A 23,151-nucleotide genomic window follows, 5' to 3' on the forward strand; every position below is an offset into this window, starting at 1 on the left:
ATCATATAGTTTATCAGATTACTAACTTGTATATCTTCAGTCCTGTTTTTATATTAAATATATTTTATTGTGAAAGATAATATATGTTCCTAATAAAAATTTAAGCATTATATAAATATATAAAATAGAAATAAAATGTCCATTGCCAGAGGTAATTATTATATAAAAATATAAATAGTATATATTCTGATTTTTATCTCTCCATGTAATAATATTATATTCAGATATTTTAAAATAAAGGTTTGATATCATATATATATAATCTTATTACTATAACTTGTTTTCTTAACTTAATATGTATATCTTGGACACCTTTACCTATCTTCTCATAATCATCATTAATTATTGCGATATTATACTCTTACAATAATAAATATACTCTTATCCTTCAATTGAAGCTTTGGAATTACACAAAATCTGCGTTACACAATCCCATTTCATCTTTAGCCTGTAGAAGACAAAGCTGACTTAATGGTGAATTTATAATCTTACATGTTTCCACTTTAGAAAAACATAGCATAAAAATAAATGAATACATGCGATAGTCCAACTGAAAGTAAAAAAAAAAAAAACTATGAAATACAAAAGGTAAATTTAAAAAGGAAAAATGGAAGAAAAACAGAAAAAATTGATTAACAATAAGAGAAAAATATAATTGATTTATATACCTTCAAACTATTTTTCCTTTGAAAGAATCGATAATGCGTACAAATGTCAGACAGTCTAATTGGGGAAAGAGGATAAAAAATCAATTCACAAAATTAAGAATGACAGTAGAATGACCATGATTTTTAAAAATCATGAATATATTATGTACTACTTCATAATACCTGGATATAAATTTGGAAATATTAATAAAATTAAAATTTTTCTGGAAAAATGTTATCAAAATTAAGTAGAAAACAGAAAGAGACTAAAAACTGTGGAAGAAATTGTAAAGATGTTAAAGAATTAACTCCTTTAGGATTTTTGGCCCATATAGTTTGAACATTCTTTCATGGAAAATATAATTACAATGTTATATAAATGATTACACAAAATAGAAAAAGATGGAAAATTTCTTAGTTCATTTTATAAAATCAGCACATACTCATATAAAACCTGACAGAACATATGCATGCACGCACACACATTTGACAAATTTCTATTATGAAAAGAAATGTAAAATTTCTAAATAAAATAGGTACTCGCGAGTTAAATCCTACAATTAAAAAACAGTAGAGTTTATCCCAAAACTCCTGATCTAATATATCGCATTAATAGTTAAAAGGGAGGAAACTACATATTCATTTAAATAGATGATAGATGATAAAAAGGCATCCAATAAAAGCAAAATCTACCTTCGAGTTTCAATAATAGTAAGCTAGGGACTGAATTAAACTTCCTTACAAGAATAAAGAACAGTTTTATGAAATCCAAGCAATATCACACTTAATACTGAAATACTGGTATATTAAAGTAGGTAATGCAAAAGGGAACCTGCCCTTACTACCATAACTTAACAAATTTAGGAAATTCTAGCAATTAAAATAAGATGTGAAAGAAATAAGAAGCATAACTGTGGAAAAGAGAAGATAAATGTATCATTATTTACAAATGATAAAATAGTGTACTTTTATAACTAATAAAAAAGGTCAATAAAGTAGCCAGATAAGAAAGCGATCACCAATATCATTAGATTTCCTATATACCAGCAATATCTGGTAATAAAATATGGTGGAAAAGACTTCTAATTCACAATAGTGATGATTTTACATATGTATGTGTGTGTTGACACACATATACATGCAAAAACATATATAAAACACTTGCCTTTGAAAGGAATATGAAGATTATATGTCAGGAAAATTACAAAACTTACATTGAATAATATAAAAATAAGACGTGTAGATGGAGAGATATTGCATAGTCCTGGATGAGGTTGACTAAAAGTTATAACAATTGTCAATAGTTCTGAAATAGATTTAGGTCAATAAACGTCTGGAAATCAAGTTAGCAATGTATGTCAAGGACTTTAAAATGATTATATTCTTTAACCCAGTAATAATTTTACTTCTAAGGCTTTATCCTAAAAAAATAATCATAGACCTTCAAAATATTTAAGTAAAAGGGGGTGCATATCTAGTAGTGTAATATACCTTACATAGAAAGTATATTTTTTATCGAGTACTTGTTATAGTCCAGATTCTGTGCACAATAATAGAGATACAAATGAACAAAACAGTCATCGTTCCTTCCCCTTACAAGACCTAAAGTGAGATGAACAGTTACACATGGTGATTAGTTCAATGATAGAGGGAAGTATATTGTTGAAGTCCTTAGAAAAAGAAACCCACTGGGACTTAGGTGTCAGAGAAGGCTTCCTGAGGAGGTGATGCCTGTACCAGGTCCTCGAGTCTGAGTGAGTAGGCATTAAGGGTTCCTGAAGGTTCTATGCTGGGTCTTTTTCTTTTACATTACACACTCTTCCTAAGCAATCTCTTTTATTTCCATGGCTTTAGTCACAATCTATATGTGGTTCACTTCCAAATCAATTATTCTGGTTCATATCTCTTTTCAGAGATTCAGACCTGACTGTCCTACTATCTATGAACATTACGACCACGTGATACCTCAAACTCAACATTTTTTGCTTCATTCACATCCCTCCATTCCAGTTCTTTCCCCAGCATTCCCAGGAACAGAAAATGGTATTTTCATCCCTTATGTTGCCAAGCCATGCCTTGGAGTCATTTTTAACTCCTCTCTCCCTTATTTCTCTATAACCATGCAATCTATATGTACCACTGGTCTGGCAGCCCAAATACTTCCAAAACCATCCACTTTCCCCCATTTTCAAGAATATTCCTTTAGTTTCAGCCACCATCCTCTCCCATTTTGATTATTATACTACCCTTTTTAATTGTCTTCTTGCCTCTGGTGTTGCTCTTAGGGCCAGTTTCAGGGGCAGATGACCTAGTCCCACAGGGCCCTGCTCTCAATAGAGCCCCTGACTTGTTATCTTCTGTTGTTGTCATCTTGTAATTTTTTAAAAAATAATTTTTTTATTTTTTAATTACAATTGACATACAATATTACATTACTTCAGGTGTACAACATACTGATTAGACATTTATATAACTTAATGACGTGATCACCCAATATATCTAGTACCCATATGACACTATATAAATTTATTACAATATTATCGACTATAACCTTATGCTATACTCTACATCCCATGACTATTTTGTAACTGCCAATTGGTATTTCTTAATCCCTTCACTTTTTTTACACATGGCCACAACCCCCACCACATCTGGTAACCATCAATATATTCTCTGTATCTATGAGTTTATTTTTTTCTTTAGATTCCACATATAAATGAAGTCATATTGCATTTGTCTTTCTCTGTCTAACTTACTCCACTCAGCACAATACCCTCTAGGTTCGTCCATGTTGCAGATGACAAGATTTCATTTTTAATGGCTGAGTAATATTCCATTGTATATATGTACCATATCATCTTTATCCAATCATCCATTTATGGGCATCCAATATGCCTCCACTTCTTGATTATTGTAAATAATGCTACAATGGACTTATGGAAGCACATGTCAAAGTGGTTCTGGGTTTCTTCAGATAAATACCCAGAGATGGGATTTCTGGGTCTTTCTTTGCCTCTTGTAACCTTTGTTTTAGAGTATATTTTGTCTTGTATAAATATTGCTACCCCAGATTTTCATACGTTTGTTTGTTTCCATTTTTATGAAATATCTTTTTCCATCCCTTTACTTTTAGTCTATGTGTTTTTTGACCTGAAGTAAGTCACTTATAGGGAACATATAGGGAAGTAAGTCACTTATAGGATATTCTTATTCATTCAGTCACTCCATCTTTTGATTGGAGCATTTCATCCACTTACATTTAAAGTAATTGTTGTAATTGTTGACATATATGTAGTAAATGCCATTTTACTATTTATATTTTTGTTTTTTTCCTTCTTCTTCTTAAAGAAATCCTTCCAAAATTTCTTGTAATACTGGTTTGTTGTTGATGAACTTTTTGTTTTGTTTTGTTTTGTTTAGTTTTTGGTCCGGGAAGCTCTTTTTGCTCTTCGATTCTAAGTATAGCTTTGCTGGGTAGAGTAATCTTAGTTGTAGGTCCTTATTTTTCATCACTTTGAATATATTGTGCCAATCCCTTCTTGCCTGCAAAGTTTCTGTTGAGAAATCAGCTGACAATCTTATGGGATCTCCCTTGTAGGAAACTAATTGCTTTTCTCTTGCACCTTTTAAGATTCTCTTCATCTTTAAACTTTGGCATTTAAATTATGTTTCTTGACATGGGCTTCTTTGGGTTCATCTTGTTTGGAACTCTCTATGCTTCCTAAACTTGTATATCTATTTCCTTCACCTGGTTAGGGAAATTTTCAGTCATTATTTCTTCAAGTAAGTTTTCAATTCCTTTCTCTCTCTCTCTGCCTTCTGGTACCCCAATAATGTAAATGTTGGTGTGCTTGATGTTATCCTAAAGGCTCCTTAAACTATTTTCATATTTTTGGATTATTTTTTCTTTTTGCTGTTCTGATTGGGTGGTTTCCGTTACCTTATCTTCTAAATTGCTGATTCACTCCTCTGCTTCATCTAACCTACTATTGATTCTCTCTAATGTGTCCTTTATTTCTGTTATTGTGTTCTTAAGTTCTGATTGGTTCTTTTTGTTTTCTATCTCCATTTTTATGTTTCCGATATCTTTGTTGAAGTTCTCATTGAGATCATTGAGCATTCTTATAACCAGTGTTTTGAACTCTGCATCTAGTAGATTGCTTGTCTCCATCTTGTTTGGTTCTTTTTGTGAAGCTTTGTTCTGCTCTTTCATTTGGGACATGTTTCTTTGTCTCCCCATTTTGGCTGCCTCTCTTTGTTTGTTTCTATGTATTAGGTAGAGCTGCTATGTCTCCCGATTTTCATAGAGTGGACTTATGTAGTAGGTATCCTGCAGGGCCACCTAGCATGAGCCACAAAACAATCCGCAGATGTCTTCCACCTGAGCTGAGCTTGGAGGTTACTGGGAGAGGATAAGCTGTGAACCAAGCCTAGCTGCCACTAGTGCCAGGCTTGGGGCTGCTTAGCAAGAGGCATGGGACACACTAAGGCCAGATGCTTCTTGTTTTAAATTTGTGAAACTTTATGTAATTTTGAGAAAGTCTGAAGCATCAGCCTAGACAGGTTGTTTGTATAGAAAAGCCACTGGAAGCAGCTTGTGTGGGGCTGGGTCTCAGGGAATCACTAGGGCGAAGTCAAAGGTGTAAGCCAGATCGATAGAGACTCAGATGCAGCAGGCCAGGATGGAGAGGACTTAACAAAGGAACAATGGCTTCTGCCAGCACTTCTGCCCGGGAGAAAGCTTCCTCTCCATCCCTCGCCATGAAACCAGAAAATTCAATTTTTCCTCTGTCTCTGGTACCTTTTAAACTACTGCCCCAGCCTCAGAGCTCAAAGTGGGCAAGCCCATCAGCAATAAGCCCACGCACAGGCCCTTTAATAGGAATACCTGGGACTCCAGCAGCCCTCTGTCTCACTCAGCCACAATCTCTGCTTGTTTTCATAGCCAAAGTTGTGGAGACTTCTCTTGCTGGCACTAGAGCCCTGGACTGGGGAGCCTGGTGGGGGCTGAGACCCCTTGCTCCTATGGGGGGAACTCTGCAGCTAAGATATCAATTTTTAACCACCATATGTGGGTATGAGAACCAGCCTGTTCCACGTCTCTGCCCCTCCTACCAGTCTCAATGTGGATTTTTCTGTATATCCTTAGTTATAGGACTTCTGTTCATCTAGATTTCAGCAATTCTCAATGATGGTTGTTCTATAATTTAATTGTAATTTTGATCTGCTCATGAGAAGATGCAAGCACAGAATTTGCCCACTCCATCATCTTGACCATAAATCCATAATTTTAAATATTTTTATCTTTGAACTTAATGTGACAATAGAGTATGCGTGTGAGCAGAAGAGAAAAACGCAGTATGTGTGTTCGCCATTTCTTGCTGTTATGTGGAAGAAGCATCTTGAAGAGTCTGAAAAGGAGCAATCAGAAATGTGGAGAAAATAGAAGAAGGAATAATGTTATAGGCACCAAAGGAAAAGAGCAGTTCAGGAAAGAAAAAGTGGTCAACATGGTCAGATGCTGCTGAGAGGTCAAGCAAGAATGGAGCTAGAGGTTCCATTGGATTTTATGACAGGGTCATCTGGTGACCTTGGCAAGGGCAAATTCAGTGAAATGGTGAGGACAAAGGTGATAATACAAAAGGCTGAAGTGTGAGTAGGAAATTGATATATGAAAGGAAGTGTAGGTGACTATCAAGAAATGTGGCTGTAAAAGAGGACCAATGGATAACTTGTTAGTTAGAAGGAAACGTAAAGACAAGAAATATTTTAATTTTTATGTAAAGAAAGACAGGAAACTTAAAATTGGGAGAAGATAGGAGTGAGGGAGAAGTTGAAAATAGAGGAGAAAGATGGGATTATCTTTGTATCTAAATTTTTAAGAAAGCAGGTAAGCTCAACAACCAAGGTCAGGGATCTATTTTGTTTACCATTTTGTGCTTAAAACAGTATGTTTTTTTTTTCCTAAGATTGGTGCACAAAACTGTACCACTGTTTGTGGTACCACCCAGTTTCATACCCGGGTGGCTTAATACAACAGAAATTTATTCTCTCACAGTTTTGGAGGCTAGAAGTCTGAAATCAAGGTGTTGTTAGGGTTGTGCTCCCTCTGAAAACCTCCTTGCCTCTTCCCAGCTTTTGGTGGTATGTGGGCAATCTCTGGCTTTGTTTGGCTTATAGTTGTTTAACTCTAATCTCTGCCTTCATTGCCACATAACGTTCTTTCTGTATTTCTGTCTTCACATGACCATCTTCTTATAAGGAAACCAGTCATATAGGATTAGGGGCCCACCCTACTCTGGCATGACCTCATCTTAACTACTTATATCTGCAAGAACTGAGGTTCTGGAGGTTAGGAATTCAATATATCTTTTTTTTTTTTTTTGGAGGAAATAATTCAATCCATAACAAGCATAGGAAATCTTGATTCAATATTTGTTGAATGAATGAATGAATGTGATTTGAGAACTGGTGGAGAAATTTTCCATAGACCAGAGGAAGGACACCATTCTACTGTAGTGAGAGGAAATGACAAACAGTAGATAACACATAATAACTGGTATAAGGAAATCATGTCATCTGAAGTCTTGGAAATTCTCCATAAAGAGGGGGGTGTAATGAGATAGAGGAGGAAAAAGTCAAGAGATACAGAAGTCTGAAATGGGAAAGAAAACTGACAAGGGAAATGAGAACTGCCTTGTAAGCACTGGAGTCCTGGTTCAAGTTGGAGACCAAGAATGTATAGCAGCATGAATCTGCCCTGCTATGTGATTTTTGCAGCAAGGCAAATGGTTAAATGCATCCATAATTGGGGTTTTGCCAGGTAGTAACCAAGGAAAAACAACAAGGGTAAGGGAGCTGGGAACATAGGCATGAAAGGTCCACTGATAAGTCTTGGAATTAGGCTAGATAGGAAGGAAAGTTAAAGACAAGTGGGACTTGAAATGTGTTGTAGAAGTTCTTAACTATTTGTGCTATGGACTACTTGGCCACTCTAGAGAAGCCTATGGACCCCTTCTCAAAAAATATTTTAAATCCATAAACCAAAATATGTAGAATTACATATGCAACTACATACATTAAAATACAGTTATCAAAATATTGAAGCAAACCAAATATGTGCTACAGTAATGTATATGTGCTATGGTCTGAATGTTTGTGTCCTCCCAGAATTCACATTTTGAAATTCTAACACCAATGTGATGATGTTAGGAGGTTGAGCATTTTGTTGGTAATTGGGTCATGAGGGTGGAGCCTCCATGAATGGAAATAGTTCTCTTATAAAAGAAACCCCACAGAGATCTCTCACCTCCTTCCACTGTGTGAGGAGGATACAATGAGAAATCTTCAACTCAGAATAAAGCCCTCACCTGACCATCCTGCACCCTGATCTTCTACTTCCAGCCTCCAGAACTGTGAGAAATAAATTTCTGGTTTTTATAAGCTGCCTAGTTTGTAGTATTTTGTTACAGCAGCCCAAATGGACTAAGATAATGTGGTTCTTTGCATTAAACAATGAGATCTAGTGCCAGGCTTAAAAAGGACTGTAATTTCTAGGTAAAAATAAACATAATTGAAAATTTTAAGTATTTGTATGTAATATGAACCTCAATGTCGCTGTCTTTTCTATTGGTGGCAAAGCCTTGAATACTGCTAATTACTCTGTGGTGTATTGCCTCCTTTTATTATTGAAGAAAATGCTAAATTTTAGTTATTGCTTAGTGAAAATAAAGATATAATTTTTTTCCTCATCCAAATTCATAGAACCCTTGAATTCTATTCATGCATCCTTGAAGGTCAGTTGATCCCTGGTAAGAATGCTAGGTCTGGAGGGAGAAAGTGGAAGAAGTAAAAAAACTGAGAAGCCAGATCTTTTAGATATTGATATGTGGACACTGGAGACAGATAATATAGAATACGACAGAAAATCTTGTCTTAAACTCTTCAAAATTAATAAGAGGCAGTAACTGGAAAGTTGGACAATAATAACCCTAGGGCAGGGCAACGAGTGGCGAGCCAGGTGGCATGAGCATGAAGAAACCAGGGGTTTGTACATAAAAATGGAGAAATAATTCTCAAGAAGCAGCAATAGGGAGCAAGGAAGATATTACCTTCCATACCTGAGGAAGATAGCTTAAGAAGGCTGGAAAGGAAAGCAGTGCCCTAAGGGAAGGACCAGATAACTAGGGCATAGAGATGGAAGTAAAGCACAAAAATACAGAAATAGAGTTGAAGGTCTTTGATAGTTTCTTAGCCTTGTAGACTGCATAGTGGAGAAGTTTGGGAAAGAGGGCACCTACTGGGGCCATTATGAACTGGAATGGCTACAAACAGATAGATTGCAAGAGGCATTTAATTCTTTGATGGTATTATAAAACCGCTATTCAGATATAACCCATTACTGTTTGGAATATTGGTTGTTGTACAATTTATCATCATGATAAAATTCAAAGCAATCAAAATTTCTATTCTTAGGGAATTGGTTAAATAATTATTGAATATCCATAAAAATGAAATGTTTTCAATGTTGCCAATAAGAGCAATGACTAGAAGAATTTTTAATGGCACTGAAAATTGTCATTATTGAATATTAAATGAAAAAAATCCAGGATAATAAACCATATACACTACAATTCAAATTTTATTAAAATGTATATCTGTATAGAAAAATACATAAAAAATGTTTAACTATGCTTATATCTAAATGGTGTAATTATGAGTTATTTTAATTTTATTCATAATCTTTCTTATTTTTACACTTTATAAAATATTTTTTATAAAATTTTAATAAGTAAAAAAGAAAACAAAAATATAGCCCTTAGGAAATTAGATACATTTAAACTCCCCAGAACCCCATGACTAAAATTGAAAATGTATATTTAACTTACCCTGGAAGTTTGTGTTCTATAGATTAGTTTTTATTCATTAAAAATGACAAATAATTTAAATATCAATTAAATGACAAATAGAAAATTGCATAGGAGACAGTTTCTTACATTTGGATTTCACTAGATATAAGGTTAATAGGTTATATTTTTATTCTATGTTAAGAAGAATGTTCAAAGATGTTTAAAGTTTTATTATATGAATTATCTATTAACCATAAATCTAGAATAAACATTATCACAGTATTGATCTTATTGTACTTCCTGAGATACGGCTGTTTAGTAAGATAGACAATACTATGGGCAGGACTGATATCGCTAGTTGATAGAGGTGTTTAAAATATATGTAACAAACTCATGTTTCCAAGATGTCACTGAAGCTGAAGTAATAAATCCCATTATTTTATTCATGTCAATAATTAGCTTTCTAGAGTTTTGTTTGTTAAACTCATCTGAGGAATTCTTTTGGGGAAGATTAATCAGATATCTTGCAGACTGTGACATTTTTGCAAAGAGTGGAGGGTGCCAATATCTTAGGATAAATATATCACCTTTATTGGGAAAAATTATTTAAAGCATATTTCTTGTAGAAAGTGTATCTTTAAGTAGCAGCATATTACTGACATGACCCCAAAACATCCAATTAGTTACTTAAATGCAGGTTGCCTCTCTTTTTTAAATTTTAGCAGCCATTGTTGATAATCATTTAGGTACATTAATTCATTAGATATTGCAAAATGGTGAGATCCTAATTATGTCATTTATTAACTGAGATTCATCAATAGAGAAACTTTCTCACCTTCTGTTTGCTTTTCTGTTACTACAGTTGGTGCTGGGAAGTCTCTTTATTTGCCACTTCTAAAATTAATAAGTTGATTCACTAGCATTCTCTAACAGTATCAAATAAATTTTTTTGGTATTATTATAAACTCATAGATTGGAACATATTTTGTGTATTTCAATCTATTGTAGTTATTATCCTTAATAACGGTCAAATTTTCCACCTTTTGGAAGTAAGAGATGCTGAAAGTTGGCTCCTGAGTTCTTTTAAGACAACCCTAGCAGTCTCTGATAGCTTTCTTGCTCTGCGCTATAGCAAGATACACCAGGCTCATCTTGTACATTTCTTGCCTCAGATCTGTAATCAGTCATTTCTCCAATGAGCCTGGTTTCCTTTTAATGGTAAATGGTAGAGACCACAATTTGGGCCCCATGGGTAGGATTCACAGGTTTTGATGTGATGAATCATACTTCAAGTTTTCTTTTACAGTGGTTCCCATTTTACTCGTAGCAAAATCCTTTCAATGGCTCATAAGGCCCTACATGATCTGAATGCCCTGTTTCTTCTCTTTCCTTACCACACATGCTCCTGTTTTGGGGCTGTGCCATGGGAATGCCATTTTTCAAATAGGTGCATAGCTCAATCCCTCACCCTCTGTAAGTCTTTGCTTATCTCATCTTCTCATGGAAACCTAGCCTGTCAACTCATCAAAATCACAACACTACCTCCTTAAGCCCATTCCCAGTGTCCTGTGTTCTATTTATTTTCATATCACTTCTCATGTTTTCATATACTTTATAATTCATTTATTTATTATGTAGTATCCTTCTTCTCCTCCTCTTAAAATGTAAGCTCTATAGAGTAGGGATTTTGGTCATTAAGTTCATTGCTGTATCTTCAGTGCTTAGGACAGTACCTGTACAAGGTAGCTCTTCAATTTGTAGTTTCAATTTGTTCAATGAACAAATGAATGCAACCTCAGGATATTTCGGAATTATCACAAACCTAACCTATTAGTGTGGCTTAATCGTCAAAGGAAAAAAAAACCGGAATTTAAAGCAAACATCCATCAAGAAATTGAGCTATATCTAGATATGCGGGGACAATTCCATGAATTTCAGAACTATCCTGACATTTCTGGGTATGTGGTCAGACTCTGAGCAATGTCTGTGCATTCATTTTTGAAAAGGAAATGTAATATAAGCCGAGAATCTCCATCAGTGATGGAAACTAAAAAATGAGAATTGAAATGTACCCCAAAGAATTATCACCTTACTATTGCCCCATTAGAAGCTTAGTGTGCCTAATATCCATATTCTCACTAATGTAAATTAATCAACTATTAGCAATATGCCCCAACCTGTACTTTTGTATAAAAATAGTTGATTAAAGTTATTTGGCTTGAGTTTTCATTACTGTTAAAATCCATATTTTTAATAACTGCAGGCCGTATCATCAGTAAAAAGTTAATGTGACAAATATGGATTCCAGATTACTATTGACATAGCAAGAGAAGGCACAAAGGAGAGCAATAAAATAAAGAGGCAAACTGCAATTCAACCTAAAAATGGACTTCCCAATAATAGAATATACCTCTTCCATGTCATAGGCCTAACTTGAGATTCGGAATTGTTTGGGTTCATGAGGCTGAGCCTTCCAGGTTTTTTAGGATGAATTGCAGGGTCAACAGAGACCGGAAATGGGGCAGATAAGAAGGATAGTAAAGAACTAAACCCAAGCCTGACCCCAGGTACCAGGTCTCAGTGCCGTGGAAAAAATGTCTGTGACAAAAGGCTGAAGGGCTTTTTTTCTGAGGGGCTTTGTAAAACGAGAGGTACAAGCAGTGCTACACACATTTCTACTTTATGAGGCAAAGCACCAGGAGGAGGATATGAGAACACAACATCCCTCTGGACTACGATAGTGTCAGCACCAAAGGAGACTTTGGTGTTCTGTGGAAAACACTGGATGTATCAAAGAACCCAAAGGAGGGGCCATAGTAATAGGCAGAGTATCAAAAAGGACTTCAGGAGATCTATTTGTGAAAACACGTGAAATACTCTAATGAGGATCCTAGAACCATTCTGAAGGAATCGTGTAGAGGCTAGAGGCCCTGTGTCAACAGATGAGCAGTGAGTCAGTACAATTTAAAGTGATCTTACACATTCCCACAGATTAACGAATTCCGAGGAAATTAAAATTTTCACTGGAAAAAATGGGGCACCACACTATTAGTAGATTGAGCACTGGATTGAGAGGGGTGTAGATGTTGGTTGTAATTTTGGTTATTAAGTAGCTGAGTGACCTTGAGCAAGTCAAGAATCTGAATTTAGACTGGAAGGGTCTTTGTAGTTGATTAGGGCCAGCCTCCTTCCTCCAATTCACACCAATGGGAGACTATCACATGGAGGAGGTGTATTCTATTATTGGGAAGTTCATTTTTAGGTTGAGTTGCAGTTTGCCTCTTTATTTATTTCATTGCTCTCCTTTGTGCCTTCTAGAGAAATACTTAACTGCTCCTCTGGGAAAGGTATTTAGTGGGATAAGAACACCATCTCTTGACTTAGATTGCCAGAGTTAGAATTCCAGTCCTCTCCCTTTCCTATGTGACCTTCATTAGATTACTTTGCTAAGTTTCAGTTTCCTCACTTATAAAATTGGCATAATAATAGTACTACAACATGGGATTATTATTAATATTATTTTCCCACACAATATACTTTCAGATACCTAAAAATGGTCGTCATGCCTTCCTCTGATTTTCATTTCCTCAGGTTAAATATTTCTAAGTCCTTAAAATATTGTCCAGAATGACATACATGGTTTCCTGAGCCCTTGTTTTATTCTTTTTGATATTGTCCTTCTTAAATGTCATGCCCAAACTAAAAAAACAATATTTTAATGTGCAAAGTACAGAGGATGATGGAATCATGCTTTCCAGTGATCTAGACCTTAAGTAGCTTATATTTTAAATCTCTTGATATTAGTTTACTCACATATAAAATATCTTAGTCTGTTGGAGCTGCCATAATGAACCACAGACTGGGTGACTTAAGCAATAAAAGTTAATTTTCTCACAGTTCTGGAGGCTGGCAAGTCCAAGATCAAGGTTCTGGCAAGGTAAATTTCCTTGAGGCCTCCTGGCTTGGCTTGTAGGTGGCTGCCGCCATAGTGGCAGATACTCATCCATCCTATCTAATCAGGGCCTATCCTTATGACCTCATTTAAGCTTAATTACTTCCTTTGAGGCTCCATCTCTAAATACAGTCACACTGGGGTTAGAACTTCAACATAGGAATTTGGGGGAGACAAAGATTTAGTTTATAATAGCTTCCAACTTTTCTAATTTCTTTTATCTTTTTTGGAGAACTTAAATCACACCATTGTTGCCCAACCTAAATATATATGTTGAATTCTATTTAATTAGACAATTTTTTTTTTTAAACGGGAGCCACTACATTGTCCTAGGCACAGAGTTTAAGAGAAGAAAGGGCAGTTCCTGCTTGCAAAAATTCATACTCCAAGGCCAGAGACTGAGAAAGCAATAATCGGAATACAACATGCTATAAGTCACTTTATAGTGTGAGAGAGGACTTTATTTTACTTTGTTTTCATCAGCATCTTTCCATGGTACATATGATCTTTGTCGTTACTGGGGACAGTATTCCAGCACTATCTTGTTTTTGTTGTTGTTGTTTCCCACCCCTACCCCACCCCCACCCCCATCAGCCTGATCTCAAGGTCAATAAATTTAACTCTCACCTACGTCCTCAATTCTCTTGACCCATTATTGCTCCGCTCCTCCCAGCTAATTTATTCCTAATTTTGAACTAATCCATTGATTTGCTTTCTGTTCCCAAGGCAGTTAAGCCCCATAGAATAGTGAAGAATTATGTTGATTAACTATTAAAAATTGTAGGTTTAAGCCTCAGCAGGCAGTTTAGCACTGCAAGGCAAACCTGTAACTTGATTGTAGTTAACGCCACTTCTTAGTCCACCTTGTCTAATGAAAACCTGTATTGCATTTAATGAAATCCTCATCTCACGCTCTCCTGAACACCACTTTGCTTGATATTTTACCTGATATCTAAGTTGTCCGCAGATAGTAACGATGCCCTGCATTAAATCCAAGGCAATCTCCAACCCCATCACCCAGGGTATAAACAAATACCATTATTTGCTTAGTTCTCACCCTTGCTTTTCATTCCAAAACTCCTTGATTTTTAATCTATTTTCTGTTCTAGATATGGCAGTTAAAGACTTGACAACAGATGACTGCTTCCCAGTGTTCCTCCCTTGACCCAATACTATCTCCAGGATTTGAACTAAACATGGAGTGCCCTAGACTGTTCCAGGACTCAACTCTTGGACAAGTTCTCCTATTTATACTCACTCCCTCCGTGATTCCATCTAATCTTGTCTTTAAATAAGTAAATGTTACTTTAAGTTTCTGAAATGCTTTTCATTGAAGAGAACTAGAATCAACTAAGCATAACTAGTAAGTTCCCAAAGATTGTACTCGATTTGGGATTCTGAGATTTTTTTCCTGTTATAACTCATCCACATGGCATGTTGGGTCCTCGATGGTGGACACATAGGAGAAGGGGTCAGGACTTGTGAGAATGAGACAAAGAAGTCTAGTTGTTTTCATGTTGGAAATGTACCCTCCTCTGCCCCAAGATGGTCCATAAAATTTCAAATATGACACCTTTGTGCTCTGATCTGATCTCTGTACATACTGAAACATGCAGAAACAGTGAGGTGGAGAAAGACCGGAGGCAATGGCAATATTCAGTGAGGCAACTGTATTATGCTTTAAATATTTGGATCTGAAACCACTTTTAGGAGGAAGGATGGGAAGGAGGGTCCTACCCCTAGGAAGGAGGGACTGGCAAAGGATAAGCACACAAGCCTAGAAACTTGGGATTCAAATAAAGGTTCTAATTCTAACTGGGGAACTTGTGTAAAAATCATGAAAATAGCCAAAAGCTCTTTCACACAGGCTGGGCAAACAGCAAACATTACAAAGCACATAATCAGTTCAGAGGGCACTTGGTTGGGAAGCCAAGTGCAGTGGGATATAGGATTTGTGGCAATAGGACTAATTTTAGAAAGCACCACATGGTTAGGTTTGAGCCAACTTAACTTTTAGGATAACCTGGAAGCACAGTGTAAGGCAGAGAAAAGAATTCCTATTGGCTACTCACTAAACCCGGACACAGTACATTCTTTCAACTTCTGAAACCAGCACTAACCAGGAAGACCCAACTATTATACTCCCATTCCTTTACGTCACTAAGGCTTGAGTATCTACTGAGTTCTCTATTAAGTTACAGATATACTCTGGAGGATAAATCTCTCACCTTGCTAACTTAAAGCTCCTGCTCTTGGCTAGTAGTTGGGTTTTATTACCCAATAAGCCAGCACTCATGCATCAGAAAGCTAGAACAATCTAACGGCAAGACCTCAATTGTGTGAAATGAAATATCTAAATGTATACTAAAACATTTAAACCAACTAGTAAATTTTAAATTTTGTCATATATTGAGCTTTCGAGTAATTTCAATAAAATATTGTACCTTTTTGTACCCAACTCTCATTTCCCATTCAGATGTGGAACCTGCAGTTAATAGCACTAAATATGACTACATAGCTTCCACTGAAACTGTTTTAGGGAATTCAAATGATTATAGCTTTTTTTTTAGAGTTCTTCTAACTCTTGCTCAAAAACATTAAGGGTACTTTTCTAACATTTCAGCCTTATCCTTCACTTGTCACCCTCAGGTTCTGGAGCATACCATCTTTGCTCAGTGTTTATGCCTAAATCTTCCCCACATTGAGAGTTGACTCAAAAATTCATTTGTTCCATCTTCAGAGATACTGCTTGCTTTTGGCTTTTCTCGGTATATTATTACTACTGTCATGATACATAGGAAGCATCTTACATTTAACGTCCTTGGCAGAACCCAGAATGGTGCAATATATAACATAAATGCACATTGCCAATCTGATTTGGATTATATCTAAGGAAGTGTAACATTACAAGAATAGAAAAAGAGCAAAAACTACAGGAAAAGGTCAGAGGGCTCATTTTGTCTATTTCACAACTTTTTAAGTTGTTTGCCAGCTCTGAGAAAGGGTACTTTTGCCTGAAAGTTTTGTGCAGGACCCCACTTGGTCTTTTATCACTCATTTAACATTTACCGTACAACCAAATGTTTAGGTACCTAGGCATTTAAATCACTGAAGTATCTTATAAAGCACGTTTGAAAGTTCCTTATAGAACAGGGCGGGGGGTCGGGGGAGGGTGTGCCAGGAAGGAAGGGTGCAGATTGCAATTGTCAATTAACTCATGTCTATATAATAAATTCAACTAGTAATAGTTGCCAATACACTACTTGAAAGTGGTTTGTTTTTACAGCTTCATGAGGAAATGTTGGAGTCATAAGATTGTCAATCACTGCATTTTATATATACTACTTCATTGAATAAACTGAGGTTTTGTCTAAGGTCCAGCTTTTCTCATTTCATTTGGTAATACCAAGATGCTTATATGTTAGCACATTAATTTTTCATTGCTACAAGCCTCAAGAGCCCCTAATTTCCCACAAAGTACCTTAAGTTCATTTTCCTAGAAATATGCTTAACCATGTTCTTGTACCTACTCTAACATACGGATACCCCAAATACTAAGCCATCTTACATCAGTACTTTGTATTTTAATGTGAGAAACACTTCCATAGAACAATTTTGTACATTGTCTTATTACTTGGGGACAAATTCACTACGTGCCTGGCCACTTAGCCACAGGATTGTTCTCATGGGCTTCCCCTGAGCTCTATGGGTTAAAAACTGAATTATTTTCATTTAGGCAAGAAAACAAACATTTTACGGAAAAGATGACAGCTGATATGAGGATAAACTTGATGTTTTGACTATGACATTTAAATATGGGCTTGGGAATAATTTCAGTGACCTTCCTCATGACCCTTAACTGCTATGCTGTGTTTGATCTTCATTCTCAGTACTACTCTTTTTAGCTTGAACAGCCTTTCGTGATGCCTGGTATCCATCCCTCTATCCCTATAATTAAATAGCATAAACCTTCCACTCAGCTTTAATTACATGTATTTTAAATTCAAACAGGTGACCAAAGACAAGATATTCATTTGGAAATTTGATCACAAGGCTAGTTGACTGAAATACAGTTTGATACACATTCTTAGCTACAAGTCTAATAAGTTTTATCTACTGGTTAACAGGTTGTGATTCTCTAGGGCAGTGACATGACTAAATATAAATAGCTTGAACCTTATAGATAAATTAATCTAGACTTGATGTTGTTTGAGAATCTATTTGCACAATTAAAATATAATCAAGCTTTATCTTCATGTTTTCTTTCCATGTCCATAAAATGAATAACTTTCTGATCACCAGCTTTCCATTCAACAGCCAAATCAATCTTGCAGTACTAGGCCTAAAAAAGGAACAACATTTGAGATTTACAAAAGCATTAACATCAGAACTTACTTAAATTTTATTTTAAAAAATACTAGTGTCCTTATACTGGTCTATCTCAGAAGCCAGATCCGTATTGCTTTTTCAACAGAAATTCAGGTTCGGGATAGGATCATCACAGATTAAGACCAAGGACACAACACTGACTATAAGCAAAATAACTCCACTTACAGAAATGGTTACCAGCTTAGGGATGTCAGAGAAAACTGGTTTCTTTCAAAGGGCAGACAGCGACCTTCACTGTTGGCAGATAAAAATAAGAACATTACTGGGTGGTAGTTTTTCCTCTACAGGATTTATAACCTAACAGAATCTTGTTGTAAAATCCAGACAAAAATTTATTTCATTTTTGCATACTGGTCTTATCTCAGAAGCCGAATCCGTACATTTTTCTTCAGGTAATCAGCTTCGGGATAGGTTTCATCATCGATTAGACCATAAACCAAAGCAATATTAAAAGGCAAGCACTCTTAGAAAATACTATAGCAGACCTTGTAAGCCACACAACTTACTTCAAAACAAATAAGGCTGCTAGTCAGTGACATCCTTAGCTTCATTAGTATTCGTCAACCCCCAGGATGCTGTTCAAAGACAAGAAAATTATCTTTTAATATACATACAGACTAAACACGATGAATGAAAATACTAGTCCAACACATACCTGGTTTAAGATTGTCAGGTTTTAATCAAGTAACTTCCCATATATTTTGGATTTTTCCTTGCATCTAATAAAAAGCAAATTTCATATGATTCGCCACCTTTTATTCCCGTAAATCAAGGTTTATTTCTTCAATTTAAGAACTAAGCCCAACAGTGCTTACCTCGACATACTCATTTATCGGCTCCCTTACACCGAGCGCCATTGTTCCTGCGGGGGAATCAATGTTTTAAACTAAGCATTCTCACAAATGCCACAGTTCAAGGTTTCCAGTACTAAAAAACCCTTCCCCGTCATTAATCTTATTTGCGCACAGCGCCACCTGCGTACAATACAATTCAGTCTCTGGCAAAAATCAAGGACCCATTTTGAAATAATCGTTTGATTCGGCGACAGAACACATTCGCATGACTAATAAGGGCCTCTTGTTCTTAATGTAAAACTAACCCCTCGCTCCAAATCCTGCGAGTGTGATTTTCCTGCCGCCACTCAGGTTCAGCCAACCGACTGCCCAGATTAAGTAACCAGGCCGCGCGCAGCGGTGGTGGGCCAGCAGCAGCCGTCACGAGAAAGACATGTGGCGATCCGGCTGCGTGTTTGCCACATACGAGTTCTCAATATACAAATTTCTAAACCTCTTCACAGCACTCCAGCTTCCGACTTATGCCTGCGCCACCCGTTTCGCCAGCATTCCCGTCCGCAACGACTACTCACCGACTGCACAGCAACTTCTCCCAAATCCCGACACAAAAGAACGCACCGCGCTCCTAGCAGTTCCCTATATAGCCTCCCTTGAGTCAGACTCGGTCTGCCCCGCCCTCTCACATCTATTGGACGCGAGAGAGACTGGGGCGTGGCCGTTTTCTAGGCGGAGAGAGTGAGAGCGCGCGCGCGGCGGTTCTTTTCTTTCGGGGGCTCGTTCTGGGGCGTGGTGCGCGCGTCGCCCGCACGCCGCGTGCTCGCTGGCGTGCTGCTCTTCGTCCCTTCCGAGTCTGGCTCTACGTGGCGCAGGAGCGGCGCCAGAATTCAAACAAACAGGCGTAGTTGGAGGCAAGGCTATTGCCTGCCGTGAGCCAAGTCCGCCCTGGACGGATTCGGTGACACGGGACTGGGAGTGGATTTGAGCTTTGCAGCTCAGGGCGGCCTCCGTATATGACCCATTCGAGAGGTGGAGTTGGCTAGCATCTGGAGGGAGTTGATGCCCAGCAGCCGCCGCACGGGGGGAAAGAAATTGGCGGGCCGAAATGCTTGCGTGTAAAAAGCATGTGAAAGCGCCGCGTGTCTCCCCCAGTGCACAGCCGGAATACCGCACCTTGCAATAGTCGGCCCTCCGCGCGGCATGCAGCCCAGGGCGAGGTCCTATGGGTCCTATGGGGCCCACCCCACCTGCACACTTCCTCGTGCTGGCGCTGCTGTTACACTCTATTTTTAGTACAGAGACTACTCCCTGAGACAGCAAAACTGCGAGGTAAACACTCCATTTGCCAGAGAAAACTGAGGCCCAAAGCAGTTAAGTAATTTGCCTAAATTCACAACTGAAAAGCTTTGCTATTTTTAATTCCTTTGTACTGTTTGTTACAACAAATGCAGGAGAAAGATTAATTTGAGAACTGTTGCAGAATACTTTATTCAAACGACACTAAATTTCAGTAGCAATGAGTGTATTTAGTACGTGAGAAAATATATGTATATGCGCACAAAAGCACGCATGACACTTGAACATTTCAGCACTTGAAAATCCAAGTCTTCATAGAGCTTGTTGCTAATTATTATTTATGTGTTTATTTTCCTTGTGTAAGGAACACATGGTTTTGTACACCGCTCTTTATTTTTCTGCTTAGAACAATACCTGGTAAAAAGGTTGAACGAACGAATGAATGACTAATGTGCAGTAGCTTTTTAGAATATTTAAATGAGGACCAAATTCCAGAATAAAAGATAACAGTGAAAAGCAAATTTCTGTAACAGGAACCAAAGTGATGAGGAATTAACTTGACTAGGCTTTATGTATGGTTTTAGATATTATTTTGTAATGCATAATTTGTATATTGCTCATCGCCAAAAAACTAAAACAATACAAACGGATATAAAAAGCAAAGTAAAAGTTTATTTCCATATTACTAGGAATCTTCTCCATATTAACAGTAACCACTATTAACAGTTTTTGAAACTTTCTATGCATATGAGATGGTCCTTGACTTATGATGGGATCATATCCCAATAAACCCATTGTAAGTTGAAAATATCTTAATTAGAAAATGCGTTTAATACACCTAACCTACTAAACATCATAGCTTAGCCTAGCGCCTAGCCTACCTTAAACATGCTCAGAACACTTAACATTAGTCTACAGTTGGGCAAATCATTTAGCACAATGAGTACAGAGTAGAGTATTGGCTGTTTACTCTGGTGACCGTATACCTGACTGGGAGCTGTGCCTTGTTTCCTCTGGCTAGGATCAGGTGAGAGTATAGTACCATATATTGCTAGACCGGGAAAAGAGCAAAATCTGGAATTTATAGTTTCCACAGGATGCATATCACTTCTGCACCATTATAAAGTTGAAAAATTGTAATTCGAACTATTGTAGATTGGGAACTATCTGTATAAATATATGTTCATATTTTTTCACATACAAATAGGATCTATATATTTTTCTGCAACTTGCTTTGGCTCCTCATAAATGTCAGACATCTTTCTACATCAGTGTATACAGATGACTTTATTCTTGTTTATAGCCTGCGTAGCATTCAATTGGATGTATCATAATTTATTTAATCATTTTCCAATTTTTCACTATGTCAGACAGTGCTGAAGTGAATTATAGATTGTCTCATGCTGAGCTTGTGAGAATATCTGCCAGATCAATTTCTAGAAGTGAGTAAAAGGTTCTGAGAACTTAAATTTGTTGTAGATATTGCTTGATTGCTCCCACCTTCCTTCTACTCTCCCAAAATGGTTGTGTTGTGATTATATTTTGAAGTATGTTTTACTAATTGAAAAACACGCATGATTGATATGGCAATTATTACATAATTGAAATTGAAAATGATCACTGCCTTTGTTACTTTTGAATCAGTGATGTGCTGAAGACCATCAAAATCATTTGGTCAAATCAGTATAAAACAATGAATTACTTGGAGAGCTAAAACGTATGGATTCCTGGACCCTCACCTGGAACTACTAAAGCAAGCATTCCAAAAGTGGGACCTAGGTAACATTTAAACAAGCATCTGGAGCAATGTTGTCCAAGAGGAACATAGCATGAATCATAGCAAGTTGCTTATGTAATTTTAAATATGCTAGTAGCCACATTTAAAAAAAAGTTTAAAAGATGACATTAATTCTAATACATTTTATATAACCCAATATAACCAAAATATTTCCATTTCAACATATGATCAATGTTTTTTGAGATATTTTACATTCATTTTTTTTTTTTGTAGATAGTCCTCGAAGTTGGGTGTGTATTTTACATTCACAGCACATTTCAGTTTGACTGTTCACTGTCAAGGGCTCCATTGTCACATGGCAAGTGGATTGTATTGTATTGTACTATACTGTATTGGACAGCACAGGTCTAGGGTGATTTATATACGTAAGAAATTTGAGAACCACTGTGTTAGGGTAAGTGCAGTACTGTACAACTGACACATATTCTAGTCTTTTTTTAAAAAAAGTTCCATATTTTAACTCAAACTAATCACTAACAAATGCATTGCCAAATGAAACGAATCCAGAGTCTGATTATTGACAACACTGCCCTCCAGTGAACATGGGTGATAACTGTGAAGCTAGTACACAACTCATTCAAGATAGTTATCTCTTCAAGGAACAGAAAAACATACTGAGGTTTGAAACCATCACTCATTGTTCCCACACCTAGAACAGTCAAGCAGATTGCTACCAAGTATTTGAACGGATTTAAGAAAGACCCTATAGCAGTCAGGGCTGAAGTTAAAAGTGTCCTTGAAGAATTTAGCATACTGAAAATAAATTCTTACATTCTGTAACAAATATCCAGATTATCATTTTAGCCATTTTTGGGGGAGAAATGTTCAATGAGCCCTGGTGCATGCAATGTGCTTCAGGGAAGGCTAATATGAATGCACAAAGTCCTTATCCTTTCTGAAGGAGTTTATGGTTTAGTAAGAAGTATCCACCCAATTTTAGACACTTTTGCTTTAAAAATTAGTCATTAAAGATTGTGAGTAAGATTATACTGTGAACCAAAAAATGTTGCAGGAAGTGTTTGGGGGAGAAAGGTTAAAAGCAGAGTTTAGAAATGAGTACGGTCATTTAGATGAGATATTGTGAGGGACTCTGCTATAATTTTGGCCATGGAAATGGAAGGCAGGGAAGAGAACAAAATATGGCAAAAACTAATTTGCCATTAGCCTCTTGTATGCATAGGATTATCTAATCTTCAAAATAATCCTAATATGTATTTTTAACCTTATATTAGAGATGAGGAAAGTGAGGCATAGAGATCTCAGTTAACTAATATTCCCAAGTCTTCTGACCCCAACTCATAATCAAGTCACCAGAACATGATATTACTGTATTGAAGGAAGACATAGTAGTATGGTGATAAACTATAGAGGAAGAGAGGAAGTGGAGTGAAGCCTGGGCAGCCAAGAGAATGGCAACTCCATTGACAGG

At 36.6% G+C, this 23,151-nt stretch overlaps 1 long non-coding RNA gene and 2 other non-coding genes across 3 annotated transcripts; all 3 read right to left on the reverse strand.

Moving 5' to 3' along the window:
• Positions 1–17,414: 17,414 nt before the first annotated feature.
• On the reverse strand, positions 17,415–19,249 carry LOC107517415. Its single transcript, XR_001598505.2, has 6 exons — positions 19,204–19,249; positions 18,653–18,699; positions 18,493–18,556; positions 18,344–18,412; positions 18,003–18,071; positions 17,415–17,790 (listed from the first exon to the last, which is right to left on the reverse strand). It is a non-coding gene; the product is annotated as an uncharacterized LOC107517415 (long non-coding RNA).
• Positions 17,887–17,955, reverse strand: LOC118606480. Its single transcript, XR_004952443.1, has one exon. It is a non-coding gene; the product is annotated as a small nucleolar RNA SNORD50 (small nucleolar RNA).
• On the reverse strand, positions 18,196–18,263 carry LOC118606482. Its single transcript, XR_004952445.1, has one exon. It is a non-coding gene; the product is annotated as a small nucleolar RNA SNORD50 (small nucleolar RNA).
• Positions 19,250–23,151: the final 3,902 nt, after the last annotated feature.

Source organism: Rousettus aegyptiacus, unplaced genomic scaffold, assembly GCF_014176215.1.
Source record: "Rousettus aegyptiacus isolate mRouAeg1 unplaced genomic scaffold, mRouAeg1.p scaffold_m13_p_1, whole genome shotgun sequence".
NCBI classification, from domain to species: domain Eukaryota; kingdom Metazoa; phylum Chordata; class Mammalia; order Chiroptera; family Pteropodidae; genus Rousettus; species Rousettus aegyptiacus.